This window comes from Apodemus sylvaticus, chromosome 21 (genome assembly GCF_947179515.1).
Source record: "Apodemus sylvaticus chromosome 21, mApoSyl1.1, whole genome shotgun sequence".
Taxonomy (NCBI): domain Eukaryota; kingdom Metazoa; phylum Chordata; class Mammalia; order Rodentia; family Muridae; genus Apodemus; species Apodemus sylvaticus.
In genome coordinates, this window is record NC_067492.1 from 61,177,465 (window position 1) to 61,195,727 (window position 18,263).

General features: G+C 36.1%; 1 pseudogene; it reads right to left on the reverse strand.

Annotated features, from left to right (window-relative positions):
* Positions 1-912: 912 nt before the first annotated feature.
* Positions 913-18,263, reverse strand: part of LOC127671769 (vomeronasal type-2 receptor 116-like) — a 99,148-nt pseudogene continuing 81,797 nt past the window's right edge.

An 18,263-nucleotide genomic window follows, 5' to 3' on the forward strand; every position in this document is an offset into this window, starting at 1 on the left:
TTTTAACTTATGTTGTTATCCCCACTTCTTTTTTGATCCCTGACTCTTCCTCTTCCCACACCTCGTCTCCCATATCCAAGAGGATATCTACAACTCATAACTCTCTGACCATCCCAATTCATGGATTTTACCAATTCTCAGGGGGTCAAAGTGTCTTCTCCCACTGAGGCCATACCAGGCAGTCCTATAACATATGTGAGGGCCTCATGTCAACTAGTTTATGCTGCCTGGTTCATGGCATAGTGTGTGAGAGATCTTGGTTGTCTGGGGTAGTTGAGATTGTTGGTCTTCCTATGGGTCACCCTTTTCATCAGCCTATTCCAGCTATTCCATAATTCAACCACTGGGTTCCACAGCTTCTACTCATTGTTGGGTATAATATTTTGTACTTGTGAGCAGAAAAATAAATTTTCTGCCTCAGACTACTGGCCAATATATTGAATAATAGGTGAAAAAACAGGTAGTACTCTGTCATATATGTGCTCCTCCTGAAAATAAGAAATTGCGATCTGATTTAATCTTTGTAGATTATTTAGTTAATTTGTTTGTTTGATTTGATATGTGGTTTCTATTTGTAGCTATGTCTGTTCTGTTACTCACTTTCTATACAAGGTCATAGATACAACTCTCTTATCAAACTTTCCTGGAAGATTCCAGGGGAGAAATATCCACAAAAGCAATATGATGAATAAATTTTTAATAAGAATTTGAGAATTTTATTTCTTTCAGAGTAAACAAAACAAGGGAATGGGTAAAGATTTTATGAAGAATGTACAGAAGATTGGCAAATATGATACTTCTAGTCATCAGTAGAGGCGCCAGTAAGAGTGATTTCAAAACTAGATACATGCACTGTAATCCAATAATTGATAGATATGTGTCCACGTTTGACAGAATTCCTGAATTATTTATTCAAAAATATGATTTCTCCCTGACCTTTTGGATAGGATTTCTGTCTGGTCTTATTAAAGTGATGTAGATCTTGGGTAGAAAGATGGATCCAAGCATTCCTGCATTGGATGTTATAATTGAGAATATCTACATAACAACCATGACCTTGCCCTTGGTGCTTTGGTAGACAGGGAGGAAGGTGATCCAGACACTCTAGAACACCAGCATGCTGAAAGTTAAGTACTTGCCTTCATTTAATGTGTCAGGGAAATTCTTTGCCAAGAAAGCCACAGTGAAGCTGCCAAGGGCCAGTCAGGCCAAATATCCCAGGACACAGTAGAATGAAGTAACTGAGCCCTTGTTGCACACACAAAGAGTTCATCAATATCAACAAAGGGAGGAGAAACTGCTAGCCATGTTGCACACAGAATACATTGGAGCATGGAACATATGTGGATAATGTAGTTGGGTGCACCTGATACCAGAACATTCCTTAACGTTCTTCCTGGGTCTGTGACTTTTAAAGCCAGGACTACAGTGATTGTTTTGGCCAGAACTGTAGAAAGAGCCACTGTGAATAAAATTCCAAATGTGATTTGCTGTAAGATACAGGTTGTTCTGTTAGGATGGCCAATGAAGAAAAAGGAGCACAGAAAACAGAACATGAGCGACATGAGTAATAGGTAGCTGAGGAATCTGTTATTGGCCTTCACAATAGGAGTGTCATGGTGCTTGACAAAAACACAGAGTACCACAGCTGTGAATACAGAGAAACAAAAGGCTATTAAGGCCAGAGCCATCCCCAATGGGTCTTCACAGCTTAGAAAGTTCATACCTTTCTGAATGCATTTGCTCTGTTCTGTGTTCGCATACTGGTATTCTGGACAATTCACACACTGGTCCATATCTGATGTTCAAATAAAAATTTTAGTTAGTTCTGCTGTAGAAAATTTATTGACAATGTTTTTCAAGTAAGGTTGTTGAAAGAAGCCTTGCAATGCAGCCTTCGAAGCTAAGAATGTAATTTGAAAGAGATTAATACACAGTATTGCTTTCAATTCATAATGTTCATAAAGATTTGAGGGAAAATATATCCAAACAATTCTTTCTTTATCTTTTAACTTTGTTGATTATATAATTTATAATTTTATAAGAAAGTATAGATTTCCTAAACCATTTTTCTGTTTTCATTTTGATATCAGTCATTGAATTCAGAGAAGATATGTTTTAAGCTATCATGTGTTTGGGTATATTTTATAAATATGAAGCTCTACACTTACTGTTTCCAGAGATTATTGACTGTATTTAGAATTCATTATCTATGACACATTGAGATTCTGACTTCTATTGGTACAAGACCTGTAATATGTACTTGAGGATTCACTATTTCAAACTCATTGACATAGAAAGAACATTAAAATGAATAGGTATGCTATGTCTATGTTTATGTGTTAATATGTATATGTTCATGTAAATGTAACAATTGTATTATTGGATTTAAGTGATTCCTGTCTGAAGTCATAAGAAGTTGGAAATTGTAAGGTAATGTAATATCATTCTTTGAAAATCAGAAAACATTAAAAAAATAAGTCATCAGATGTATCCTCATCTGTCAATAGGTAAACACATGTTCTGATTATTTTTCATGAGATACATTAATATTACCACTGAAGGAAGCAAAAATCTTTGCAGATACTTTGTACTAAGAAATGCTTCACCTTGATTCTTTCTTCCTTTGCATTGTTGAACACTTTCACTCCTGCCTCATCTCCATTTCTATTTTACTAAGTGTCTGTGAATGCAATCAAGGATGAAATCAGTATTGACAAATGGAATGAGAAATATATCAGAGGAGTCCCGGAGAAAGAGGGGCAACTTAGATGATTTGTATTAAGCAATAGTACCCCATTCCTAAGTTGTAATTCCCATCATTACAATATGAACTGTGTTGTGTTAGTAATTGCACTTCATTTTCATGCCATTTCATAGAATTCTAATTAGCTTCCCTGTTTTTCAATATTCTATTCTAGACCAATGTATTTATGGAGAGTTATTGTTTGATAAGTGTCCTAAAAGCTGAAATATTGGATTAGGTTTTGATAGATAATTTTGCTCTACCAGAGATCCTGAGTTCAAATCCCTGCACCTGTGTCAGATGTCTCAAAAGTGCGTGTAAATGCAACTACAGGGTGATTATTTGAGCATATGTGCACATGTGTTACCAATCCCTGAGATATTCACAGTTAATATATTAAAATATTTTATGGAATCTTTGTGGGATTTATTGATACAAATATTAATCAATTCTTATTTGTTTTTTACATCTAAAAGAGTATCAGTAAGCTTTGAGAAAATATTTTGGGGCATAGTGTATGTTGAAGTGCAAGGCTTTAAAATACACGTTCTGTGTATGTTGCTTGGTTATGCTACATGCACCTTGGAATAAATCAGATTGTAAGCCTTAGCCACAAATGATATAATTTTTGAACTATCTCAAAAACATGATATATCTTTCAAGAACTTTACTATACTATATAGAATGAAAGGCAAAATAGCTGACAAGCTAACCATAAACATTTTGTATTTTATGAACCCTAAATAATTATTGTAATACAGGTTGGTGTATGTAATATAAATATAATTCTCATCTTATATATTACATCATGGGTCAAAGCTTTACTTTCTGCATTCATATGACATATGGCTTTGAACATGGCTTTCTGAATACTACATATTAGCAGTTTCTCATAAATTTTCAAATACTTTCATCTTCCATATTAATCTAACAGAGAATGTGGATTTTGTACCTTGCAGTATCATGACATAATCCAGTAGATTTGATATTATATTTGGTTCTTTATGGTCTATAATGTGTATATGTTGTACACATTATATGTATGACAGTTATATTCATAAAATTTGAGAATTTAATTCTTTCAAAAAATTGTGACAAAATATAATATGCATGTAGTTTTACAATAGATTAATTATTATGAAAAACTTGCGGGAGAAACCCCTCAAATCATAATTTTATTTTCTAAAGCATTTCTTTGTGAAAATGTAATCTACAACGAATGCGCTATGAGTCAATATCTAGTTTAAGACACAAGGTATATTTTATTGTTTGTTTTGGGCAGAATATTGTTAATGATTTTTTAATCTACAGCTAATAAGCTGCAAATGTGATATATTTTATATTTGTATTTGCCTTTCTATTGACTTCATCATTCCAGTGTGGTACAAGAGAATAACATATTTGCAACATTTCTCAGCACAGCAAACACTCACTTGTGTCATTAGAAATTTCACTTTCAGGGCAAGGGTTGCAAATAAAACAGCATGCTGCCATTCCCTCCTTCCAGAATCTTCTGAATCCAGGACGACAGTCTGTACTGCACACAGAGAATGGCATCTGAGAAAAAATTAGACACATACTGACAGTGACTTTAGTTATTTATTTTATGTTTTATCTTAGCACATTAAGATTTCAATAGAAGCAGTCATCAATAGTCTCTCCACCAAGAAAAGCCTAGGAACAGATGGGTTTAGCCCAGAGTTATATCAGACCATCAAAGAAGACTTAATACCAGTACACTACACACTATTCTACAAAATTCAATCAGAAGGAATACTAACCAATTCGTTTTATGAATCTGCCATTACACTGATACCTAAACCACACAAAGACCCTCAAAGAAGGAAAATTTCAAACCAAATTTCCTTACGAGTATAAATGCAAAAGTAATAATCAAAATTCTTGCAAACAAAATTGAAGAATACAACAAAATAATTGTCCATCATGATCAAGTAGGCTTTATCCCAGGGATTTAGAGACTGTTCAATATAAGGAAATTCATCAACATAATCCAGTTTAAAAAACAAAACTCAAAGGAAAAAAGCACATGATCATCTCATTAGATTCTGAATAAGCATTTGGCAAAATCCAACACCCTAAAAGCAATATACAGCAAATCAGTGGCCAGCATCAAACTAAACTGAGAGAAACTCAAAGCAATCCCATTGAAATCAGAGACTAGATAAGGCTGCCCACTCTCTCTAATCCACTCTATTGAATATAGTATTCAAAGTCCTTGCCAGAGAAATGAGAAAACAAAAAGAGGTCAAAGGGATAATAATTGGAAAGGAAGAAATAAAAATATCATTATTTGCAGGTGGTATGATTGTATACTTCACTGACCCCAAAATTCTACCAGAGAACATCTAAAACTGATAAAACAGTTTTAGAAAAGTGGCAGGTTACCACTATCATGCTTATGCAAAATTGTCACTGTGATTTTACATCATGAATACTGATAGAAAATATTATTTTTACAACTATCTTGTTTAAACATCAATCTTAATGTGTTCATTTCCTCACAATTAAGATATATGTTTGTAATGAAGCTCAATGTCATTTTTAGAGCACACTTCTAATAAGATATGAACTGGAAGAGGAAAAGTTTGATAGGGAAGGGGATCACAAGCATCAAACAATGGTTAACATGGCCTGATAAAAACTGTGGGATTCTTCAGGCACTGAAATTTCAGAATAAGAGCTCTGAATGCCTGGAGAAAGAATGAATGTCAACAGGTAAATCTCCATTTCTACATTACCTGGAGTAGGTTATGCACTGATGTTTTAAATGTGAGAAATAATAAAAGAGGTAGGATATAAAACTTGAAAATGAACACTGATAATAAATACTAGGTTTTTTTAAATATCTCTAGCCTCCTTCAAGAATTATAGCAATTGAATGTTAGGAATATGATTGCAAAGTTTTCTAAGCCCTATTACACACTAGGCCCCATTCAAGGCAAAAAGGTAAAAATAATAAACCTCTGAATATATATTCTTGCTATTTACTTACAGTAACTTCATATAAAATATTAAAGTACACTGTGATAAATGATTCTTTATATGTCTATACAGTTTGTCACATAACTCACACTTATGGTAAAGTAGTGCTTCCTTATATATGTTATAAGAAGCACAACTCCAAAATATAATAATTTTCTGACTGAAAGTAGAGTTGACAAAATCCAAAGTAGGGAAATGAAGGAGTAATACAGTAGTATCAGTAGTTGTGGAGGAGCACTAATTCTGATATATTTGAAAGCAAGAGTGTCAATTAACCTCATCCCAGAAACCTGTCTACAATAGAATGAATAGTCAAGAAGAATCAATGATTTGGTCATATTTGGGCACAAATGTCAATGTGATTTTATTTTCACAGTTAAATTCCCAATGCCTGAGGAGATTCAGTTTATATAAGATTAATTTCCCAGTAGGGCAAAAAAATTCACCCACTGTCCTTTACATTTGTGAATGATGAATCAGTGATAGAAGAAGATACCAACAGTATTTGGCTACCAGATATTTTGGTTTGGGCTGCTATTTATAAGGGCAGTCTATTCCAGTTTTTTAAAGTAGAATTACAATTGACATAGAATATCATTTTGTTCAAAGATTTCATTTTGCAGTTCACCAGGAATAGATTATATGTGCTTCATACTATACTTACTCGCATGCACATGTGGCATAAAAAAAAAACTGGCATTAATATTTCCAGATTATAGAAATTAGAGTTTTAATTATAGTTAAAAAATGAAGTATTGTTAGTACTGAAATGGGAATAATTGTCACTCATTTGTTGCTTCAATCACTACTATTTGTGCAAAACATGAAGTAGGATTTTCTGATTCTTTCACCTAGTTCCATTTCATATGTTTAGATACCATAATGCGTTATGAAAAAATTTTCCTAATATAATGTCTTAGGTTTTGTTTAATCTTGATTTATATTATTCTCCGATAGAATCCTGTTATTTTTCAATAAGGTACAGAAAGTGGCTGTGATGGGAGAGGCAGTTGGGAAGGAAGTAGGAGTTTTAACTCCAATATATTTACAAAAAAATTTAAGGATTGGTCACATTACAATAGAAGGCAGTAAAACTGTATTTATGATATATTATATAAGAAGTACAAGGTTTTTTCAATAAATAAAAACATCACAATTACAAAAATATTGCCCTGTTCTCAGAGAATAATCTTTCTGTTGTGTGTTGTGTTCTTTTGTTAGCTTTGTTCTCAAGAATTATTCCATACATATCCATCAAAGGTATTGTTCTTTAATTACCCTTTTCCCACTTATTACACATTAATTTGTTTGCCACAACTTTTATAAAGAAAAGTTCTCCTCCTGTATGTGCATGTGTCTCCCTACCCTGTGCAGGCCACCAATGAATATCTTAAAAATAAATGAGCCTTGTTTTCTTTGATTTAATTTAGAGAGTATTAATTAAAATGTTCAATTAAAACTGAAAATTATTTGTTACTTTTATCTGGTTGCTGTTATTGATTTATTTGATGTATTTTAAAAGCCACTAATTTGTCTCTTCTTCCAGAGCTTTAAATATGTTCCTTTGTCCTTTTGTTCAACTTGCTTAAAAGTGTGAAGGGGTTCTTCAAATGAATTAAAAAGTAATGAATAAATTTTAAAAGTTACGAATAATTAAAAAGTTGTGAATATTAATTTCTGTAATTTTGTTCATTAGTGAACTTGGTATGTATCCTTTTACTATATGGGAACATATTTTTGAGTATTGTGCCAAGGGATAGCAGCTATGAATTTTGTGTTTCATAACTGTAATTTTAGTGTCACACTTATCAATATCTCTTAAAGAGGTTTAATCTAAGGGAGGAGATGACTGTGTAATAACAACAATGATCTGATGAGAATTTTGCTTAATTCAAAGGAAAGAATATCAATTAGTGGTGAAAAATTGATTTGTATTCATCAAATTTCAGAAAATAGTTCTGATATGAAAAAGTTATATTTTATGCATAGATGAAATCTTTAAAAAATTAGTAAAAATATGTCAAAAAAGTAAAAAGAAGCACAATTCAGGAGCCTAGAAATTGTTTCCTGATGTGATAAAATATTTCAATTCAATATGATGCAGTGAATTCACTTGCCAGTGTTTACCATTGTGTATTTTAAATCAGTAAATTCATATACACCCACCTTTCTATTTCCTGTGGCCAACTCAATCATGTCTCCATATAAATAAAGGTGTCGACAATGTGGAAAATATGGCTTGAAAGTTCCTATCTTCATCTTAACTCCAAGGCATTGAGAGAGATTCCAAAACTGAAAAATGTCATAGTCTTCCTTCAGTACTACTCTCTCTTTCATAATCACTTTGTCCCCATGAGGATTAATGAAGTGGGTCTTTCTCAGGAAGGAGTTTATCTAAAGATAAGCATTGCACTATAATGTATACACCGTTACTTCAAGTCATAAATTGTGTTCTGGTTCCATGGAAAAGGAAACTTCATTTAAAGAATGAGGGAAATTTAAATACAAGCAATTGGATAAATGCAATTATCATAATATTCCAAGAATTTCAGTTCTCTCAGTAAAGACTACCAAACACAGACAAAACTACATAATTATGCACAGATATGCAACACACATACATACACATACACACACACACACACACACAATAATACAGAGAGGATCACATTTTTTCTGAGTAGCACATAAAATATAGATATAAACTTATTTACACACAAATAAATATTCCATGTTGACACTCACATGTAAACATTCAAGCACAAAAAGACATATATGCACTCAACTAACACAACTGTTTTTTCTCCACCTTGCCAGTGAGGATGATGTGCTGACAAACAATAGTGCTCCTCAGTGTTTGTCATCTGTTTCCTGGTTTCCTCCCGAGGTTGTTTCATACCTATCATCTGGTGGAAGGGAATTGTTTGAAGCTGCAAAGCAAAGCATGTGTTTCCAAAAATCGCTATTTAATGTTAAAATCCTGGCCATCATTCCACTCATGGGCCTGCTTACGTTCAAAGCACACAGTGGTCCTCACACAATAATTTTGTGGGACTTCAACACCTCACACTCATCAATGGACATATCAACAAAATACAAATGAAACAGACACACAGTGAAACTAACAGAAGTTACTGACTAAATGGATTTAACAAATATTTATAGAACATTTCATCCTAAATCAAAAGAATATACCTTCTTCTCAGCACCTCATGGTACTTTCTCCAAAATTGACCATATAATTGGTCACAAGACAGACCTCGACAGATATAAGAAGATTGAATTAACGCCATGCCCCATATCTGATCACTATGAATTAAGGCCTGTCTTTAAGAGCAACAAAAGCAACACAAAGCCCACATACACATAGAAGCTGAATAATACTCTACGAAATGATGACTTGGTCAAAGAAGAAAAAAGGAAAAAAGTCAAAGACGTTTTAGAATTTAATGAAAATAAAGGCACAGAGTACCAAAATTTATAAGACACAATGAAAGTAGTGCTAAGAGGAAAATTCATAGCTCTGAGTGCCATCAAAAAGAAGCTTGAGAGAAAATGCACTAGCAGATTAACAGAACACCTGAAGACATTAAAACAAAAAGAAGCTAATATACCCAAGAGGAGGAGAAGGCAGGAAATAATCAAACTCAGTGCTAAAATCAACCAATTAGAAAGAAAAGTACTATATAAAGAATCAAGAAATCTAGGAGCTGGTTCTTCGAGGCTAACCAGATGGCACAGACATAGTATGCAAATTAAAAAAATTAGAAATAAAAAGGGAAATATAACAACAGAAACTGAGGAAATTCAAAATTCATCAGATCCCACTACAAAAGCTCAACACAATTTGAAAATCTGGATGAAATGAGCAATTTTCTAGACAAATACCAAATACCAAAGTTAAATAAGGATCAGATAAATGATCTCATAACCCTAAAGAAATAAAAGTAGCAATTGAAATTCTCCTAACCAAAAAAGGCATGCGACTAGATGGTTTTAGTGCAGAATTCTATCAGACCTTCAATGAAGACCTCATATCAATGCTCTTGAATTTATCCACAAAATAGAAACAGAAGAAACACTACCCAATTCCTTCTATGAAGCCACAATTTTGCTGATTACAAAACCACACAAAAATTCAACAAAGTAAGAGAACTTCAGAACAATTTCTCTTGTGAATATCAGTGTAAAAATACTTAATAAAATTCTTGGCAAGTGAATCCAAGAACACATCAAAACAATCATTCATGGTGATCAAGGATACTTCATCCGAGGGATGCTGAGATGTTTCAATGTACAGAAATCCATCAATGTAATCCACTACATAATCAAACTTAAAGAAAAAAAAACACATGGTCATTTAATTAAATCCTGAAAAACATTTGACAAAATTCAGCATCCTTTAAAAACAAAGGAATAAAATTAAAAATATTAAACCACCAGGCTTGCAAAATATCTTAGCACTGAATAACAAATGTGTCTACATCATCTTCTGTGCTTTAGGGACAGAATCCAAATTGTGATTTTTTGAGAGCATGATAAGAAAGCTGAAGGATCAGTGTCAACCAAAATGCAGTAGACACAATGAACAAAATCTGTCCTTTCCTAAAAAAGCATGGACTCACCTGTAGCAGAAACTGAATTTCATTGTTAATACCCAAAGAAAACTCACCCAACTGGAGACACAGTTTACGTGCAAGGTCTAATCCATAACCTTATTAAGGATACTCTGTTATGCTCCCAGACAGGAGCCTTGCATAAGCATCCAATGAGAATCTTCACTCAGCAGTTGACTGAAAAGGATGCAGAGAACCACAGTGAAATATGTGATGGACCGTGCAGATTCCTAACAAAGAGTTTCGGAGGTACTGAAGGCCCTGAAGAGGGTAGGAACTCCACAGGTAGTCTAGCAGACTCAACAAACCTTTAGCATTTGTGACACTGAGAGACTGAGCCACCAACCAAATAGCAGATACGGGCTGGTTTAAATTCCCCGGCATATTAGTAGCAGAAGTTCAGTTTAGTCTTCATGAGGGTCCTCCAACAACTCGAGCAATGGCTGTCCCTAAAGCTGTTGCATATCTTTGGTATCTGTTCCTTTAACTGGACTCCAATGTCTGGCCTCAGTGGGAGAGGATGCACTTAACCCAGCAGAAAATTGAAGCCCCACTGTGTGGGGATACCCAGGGGACCCAATCAACTCCATTCTGACCCTGGATACTATAGGCTCATGTTTATCCTTTGATGAAAATGCATTCAGTCTACAGTAATCCTCATAGTCTGCTGAAGATCCAACATGGTTCAAATGTCTAAAGTGTGTTCTGACACATAAGGCAATATCTTGAAAGTCAAAACATTTAAAATCAGAAAGGAAGTCATATCTTTCCAACATATACTGGTACAGAATACCCCTTCCTCTTCCAGTAGACAGGAATGGGCACTCCTTTTTCAATCACATGCCATGCCTTCCAGGAGAAAATGTAGGCTTTCCTAATTATTTTTTATCCCACATGCAGTTTGTACAGCTTCCCCAGCACTGTATAGAAACCAGAGGCAGCTTAAACTCTCTCCTGACTATGTCTCCTGGTGGACTGCTAAGATCATATCTTCCTGCCTGCCACTTCTTCCAGGTTTCAACATTATTAAACATTCCCTGTTGAAAATACACACCAAACAGGTCAGTAAAAGGGCCAACAAACAGCCGATATTCTCTGGAAATTCAGACAGCAAATAACAATTCAGGAAGAAAATTACCATTCTAACAAGACAAACCCAGAAACCAGTATCTAGACCTATTATCAACACAAACATTGACACCTAGGTATCAGCACAGGAATATAACAAAGATAAGCCAGAAAAATATGTCACCAAGAAATCCTCTGTATACTGTTACAGCAGGTCCTCAAAAATTAAAACATACAAGAGATATGATACAAAAAGGTTCTTTTGTGTAAAGGACAGGAGTGAGAACCTGGGGAAGAGATAGAGGTATACAAGAGGACATGCAGACTGGAACAGATATAGGGAGCAGAGGGAACATGATGAGAGTAGAAAAAGACATTAGAGGGGCGTGTGTAAAGAACAGAATCAGGGAAGAAATAGAGAGAGTAGCTGAAGCTAGTGCTCCATGTATATAAAGCACACCTGACAACAGCAGCACTTGATGGAGGCAGGTAATGATTTAAGAAGGTGCTATGTCATTGAGCGCAGGCCAATGAAATTGCTAGCACATGGACAAGTACAGAGGCAAGGTACACACACCGAACAGGGAAAGGAAGATAAATAGAATAACTATACTTATTGGTCAAAAATTATTTGGAGTCTAAAAGTTTCTTGGCACTAAATAACCAGGAACACTGCAACATACCAAAAAGAAAGACTACAATTGATTGTAGTAGAAGTAGAATATCAACTTAAAGGACAAGAAAATAGTTTTAATAAAATCTTAAATGAATAATTTCTAAAATAAAGAAAAAGATTCCTTTTAAGGTACAAGAAGCATCCAAAATACCAAATAGATTGGAACAAAAAAAGTCCCCTTGCCACATAATATTCAAAACACTATATATGTAAAGAAATATAAAAACTGTAAAAACAAAGAAAAGAAAAACTAGTCACAGGTTAAAATAGAGCTATTAGATTCATACCTGCCCTCTCAATGTGTAGTGTATAACACAAAATGTTTTGGGCACGTGCTGCATAATAAAGAAAAAAAGCAGCCATGATGTTTCTACAACCAAACCAGTGGTCTAAATGATTTGGGAAGATTCAGCCATGATGGAGAAGTTATTCAGAGGTCACTTGCTTGTTTAACAAGTAAGAAGCGCCATTAGAAACCTCAAATGTTGTCACATCTAGATGATGTTTCCCATCGAACCCCTGATAGTACCCTCTACCGAAGCATGTACTCCTCAGCCACTTCTTCCTCCCCACTGTGGGCAGATATCCTGTGCTTACCATGTCTCGATTTCAGAGCTTCCCTGAGCCTCACAACACAGCACAGTTCAGAGTCTCACAGCACAGCACAGAAAAGCAGATTTCAGAGCAGGAAACAATGAAGTATTCTGGCCTGCGCAGCCACAGAGTACTTGCAGAAAGGTACCCGGAAGATCCCGCCTCTTTCTTTGAGTGGCAGGTCTGTCTGGAGGTCTTGATTAACCAGTAAGCCTCACCACTCCTCAAGGTTAAAGTGCACTTCTATTCCATGGCCAAACTTTTTCCAGATCTTAGGAGTCCTTTGAACTCACTTAGCATTTGTGCCTGCCTTTCACACCACCCAGGCCTAGGGGAGAACCCACTAATCCAGCTCAGGCTATTCAGCTGCCTTCTCTACCCCTTGTTAGCTATGACCCTGCACTTAAGAGGACTGAAATTCAGGCCTTGCCTGAGATTTCTTCACAGCAATTGCCTTCCTCTTCCTGTGATCAAAGTGATTATCTTCCATACTGCATACCTCAGGTGCTGTGGAGGTATCAATCTGACACACAAGGGGAAGGGTACCCCAGCTACTAACTTTAAAGAGTGACTTTAGGAAACAAAAATTTTGTTTTCTGACTTCATGCTGGGCTCAGGGAAATACAGCTCCCTTTCACCAGAAGATAAGTCCTTGATTTTGAAGTTTCCTTTGGCAGACAGCCATTATTGAAAGAAGAGGACAACTGTCTCTGAGACATTATAATAAAACTGCTTTCTTCATAAACAAAAACATTCACTCTTTTATGAGATATGTTGATCTATAGAACCTGTGTTAACATAACTGTGCACTTTCCCCCCCACCTTGCCATTGAGAAAGATGTGCTGACTATTAACAGTGCTTCACCGTGTTTGTCATTGGTTTCCTCCCAGGATTTATTCATACATATCATCTAATAGAAGGGAACTGTATGAAATCATATAACAAACACGTGTTTCCTACAATTCCTCTTTAATGTTAAGATCCTGGGCTCTTAACTGGGCTCCTTCTACTGATGAGTCATCTTTATACGTCCACTGCAATTCAAGTAACAGATTATCCACTTTGATTTGAAGAAGAAGGCGATGTGCTGTTAAGAATTCTCAAGAAGGCTATGAAGTCAGGTCATGATGAGTGCAGGATTACTGCCCACAAAAGGGAGGGGCAAGCAGCTGAACACCCTCAGGTGCAATGGTGTATTCTCCTCCAGTGCTGGGTGGGAGTGCAGATGGATGAGGTTCTTGGAGGGCAGGTACAAATGCTATAGGAGTGCAGTCCTGAACTGAGATATATGAAAGATCTGGCACAGGACTGAAAGCAGCTTTTAACCTTGAGGATGGGTAAGACTCACCGGCCAATCAAGAACACCAGGCATACCTGCCAGTCAGACTAAGAGGAGGGTTCTTCCTGGTGCTATGATAAAGTTTGTTTTGACTTAACAGGCTTGAATGGTTCTCTGTGTGTTGCTCTTGGGTGCTGTGTGGTGACCGCAAGTAAGTTCTGTATTTGAGACATGTTGCACACAGAGTCTCTTCTTATCATGAGGAGAATGTGATGAGCAATGGAGCTGGGGTGGTGGATCCTCCCTGGTACTGGATGGGAAGAATTAGTCAGATGTAGCCAGATGTGGCCAACTGTGAGGTACCTTGTGGTGCTCCTCATTTGGTACATCAGGTGGTGACCTCTGAATAACTTCACTACCAGGGCTGAATCTGCTCAAAACATTTGGTCCAGGGGCTTGGTTTTACAAATGTCATGGGCAGGATGCCAAACTTGGACAGCCCTAGTTTCTCTTGATTCTTATACAAGTTCTTCCCTCAGCATTTACTATTTATGTGTAAGATCCACATGCACTTAATTTTGTAGAGCTGTTAAAAGGCATCTCTTATATTAGGGAGCACTGCTATATTAGCCTGTGATGTAGAAGAGTAGAATTTGTAATGTAAATGATTTCCAAGCTTAGGAAATAGTGATAGTAAGTAGCATTTATTTGATAGAGACTGCCTCAAAAACACCACACAGATGAGTAGTGTGCTAAGTAGGCTGGCTAGAAACAAGGATGCTAGGATTTAGTTATTTGTTCACCAGGTTTGTTGAGATATATGGCTCCAAACCATAACAGGTGAGGCAACTGTAATGCACAACACAAATGTCCATTTGCTTACCACATCCTCATAGCAAAAATCAGGACTGTAATAAGCATTTCCATGGGTCATTACAACATCATATCTAACATTAAGGCCCGGTGTGCCTCAAGTGCCCATTTTCTAATTGGGAAAAGCATAGATCTGCCTCATTGGAAAGACTACACTAGCTGACAGCCATTTGAGAGGGAAAAACACCTATGTACTTGCAGTCAGGAGTTGAGCATGACTGTCTTCTGAAAGGCTCTAACAACAACTGAGACAAATACAAATACTTACAGCCAATCATTGGACTCAGGTCAGAGTTAGGGGATGAGTTAGGGAAAGGATTGAAGAGGCTCTGAATGATGCCAATCCTGTAAGAAGACCAACAGTATCTAGTGACCCAGATCCCTGGGAGCTCACAGAGACTAAGCAATCCAACAAATAGCATATATGGAATGGTGCATGTTTCCAGGAACATATATAGCAGAGGACTGCATTGTCTGTGCTCAGAGGGAGGATATACACCTAATCCTGTAGAGACTTGATTCCATTAAGGAGAAAGGCAGATGTGAGGTGGATCTGGGTGCATAGATAGCAGGAGTGGAGGAGGGGTGGTGCAGCACCCTCTCAAAGTAAAAGGGGAGGGGGATGAGGTAAATAGTGCTGGGAGGTGGAACAGGATAGTTGGGCAACATTTGTAATGTAAGTCAAAAATACATTTGAGAGGGGTTTGAGGAGAGAGAGAGAGAGAGAGAGAGAGAGAGAGAGAGAGAGAGAGAGAGAGAGAGAGAGAGAGAGAGAGAGAGAGAGACTATTTTATGGACGGCTAGCCTTATGCAGCATGTCTTTCCATGAGGCCCTCATGCATGAAGAACGATATACCTCATTTTCAAATGCAGAAACATACTTGGTAGAGCCAATAACAGCCTGGGGCCTGGGCCTTGGGAGCTTTTCCTGAGGCTACAATATATTGATAATAAAATAGAGTTCCTTTTCTAAAGCTAGGAATATGCTAGGGAGAGCTGGTAATGTCTGGGTCCAGGTCCTTCAGGACATGTTATATCCTCAGAACCCAACTCTTTCCACCATATGGGGCTGAATTTATCAGTCCTAATGCCACAGTAGGCTTGGTCAGTAATGTTCTTGAGCTATAGTCTATTCTCCTAGTACAGCATTGCTTATGAGACTCTCCCCCAAGTTTGTCCTATTGTATATATTTTATGCTGGTTTCATAGAAGTCTCCAATTTCTTTCCAATTTCCTTCTGTAAGTAGTTCACAAGATGCTATTCTAAAGACTTTTACTTAGCATAAGACATGGCTTCTGTAAGATCCCCCTACCACAATTTTGATACATTCTTTTTTCTTTTAAAAATGTTATTATGGTACATAATAAAAATATTATATTACATTGTATATAAATGTAAATGTAAATGTAAATATAAATATAAATAGTATAGAATGATAGATAGATAGATAGATAGATAGATAGATAGATAGATAGATAGATAGACCAGACGAGGGCCTCATATCCTATTACATATGTTTGTGAGCCACCATGTAGTTGCTGAGAATTGGACTCAGGACCTCTGGAAGAGCAGTTGACTCTCTTAACCTCTAAGTCATCTCTCCAGCCCACTTTAATAAATTCTACTTTCTGGTTTTTCTCTTTTTCATCCTCTGAGATCATCATTGAACCCAGTCACTGAAGAATGACCCTTTGAATTAGGGCACTTGTATACTTAAGAAATAATTTTAGGAATACCTTTGCTATATAAATCTCTCATCTACCTAACTGCTTAGAATTTCAGTCTCCTGTCTCTATTTAAATTGCCCAAAATATAACATGGGTCCTGAACCTAAAAGAACATTAGCCAGAGTTGAATTCATTTTGTCATTAAAAATATTTTTAAAATAATCTTTAATTGTATGTAGAGTCATTTCTCCCTGGAAAAGCTTATTAATTCTAAGCCAGTTGTGTCTTCAGCCTTTTACAAAAATGTTTCCAAGGAAAGCTATGTTGACCCAGATCCCCTAGCTGTCAGTCTGTTGCTCCCTAGGGACATGGCCATTGTTTTCCTCTTGATTAAACTTCCTAAATTATTTAGTTAAAATCTTAACCACAACAGAGTTTTAAAATTACTTATTAGAGTCACGCAGTAAACTGTGCTTTGCTGCAACAGGAGAAGGATTTACATGTGAAGCATGGCTTCGGCCTTCACAGGAGACCCTGAGTAACAGGTTACTGTTTCCACTGCACAGTGGAACAGAATAAACAATAGCTACATAGCAGATTAAATTTTAAGGGAGCCAGCTGTAGGGGGCAGCCTGATGAAAGCCCTGGTAGAAGCATGGTGAGTGATCGTGTCATTTCCCTGCATGTATTAATTCATGTACTTAAAGGAGAACAAACCAGATTGCAGAGGTGTACAATTTGTATAGGTTAGCTTGAGCCAGTGAATATTGAATTGCCCATGACAGAATTCTCCTGTAGAGCTATGTGGAATGCACTCTGATATAGTTAAGTCAGCTCAGAAATATGAGACACAAGTCATTGGCTGTGCTCTGTAACCGGATCAGGACTAGCATGTGCCCCTAACACACACACACACACACACACACACACACACAAACACACACACACAAACACACAAACACACATATTCTATACATCATGAGTCAAAATTACCAAATTCATAGATATAAAGTAATGTGAATTTTTGAAATCGGGGTGCCTAGATCATGAATAAAGTTTTTGATCATTTCCTTAGCAATTTTTAATGTTACAAGTAATAATTTGTCCTCTTCATTACTCTGAGAGAGAACTTGAACCTTGATTTCCAGCATCCAAGTAGTACTGTCCAGTTGACCTTTTCCCATTTTCATTCTCCAGTGGTTCACATACTTAAATATAAAAAGGAATAAGCTACTATTATTAAAATTCAAGATTGGAATGGAATATAAATGTAATTTTAGAGATCAGTTATTATAATAAATTTGCGTAGAAACTCTTAAACTTCAGTTTGAAAATAAATATTTTCTTTGTGAAATTACATCTTCTAAGAATTTTCAATGAATACAATGAGGATATTAATGAAGAATGTGTTCCTTAAAGGGACATTGTTAATGATCACATTTTTATGAAGACTTACTTAGGAAAGGAATAGTTCTTATTAGTGTTGATGCATTATAAACCCGTTCTGTATCCCATTATTGGCAGACAATTTGTGATTGCTATGGATTTAGCTCAGGCACAAACACTCAGTTGTCTTTCTGGAAATGCCATTTTCTTGGAAGCAGCAGTCAAAGTATCTGGCTCCCATTTTATCCTTCCAGAATTTTTTGAGTCAAGGACCTCAGTCAGAACTCCATACCAAGGCCAGACTCTGAGAAAAATTAGCTACATGCCTGTATCAGTAGTTTTACCAATTGCTT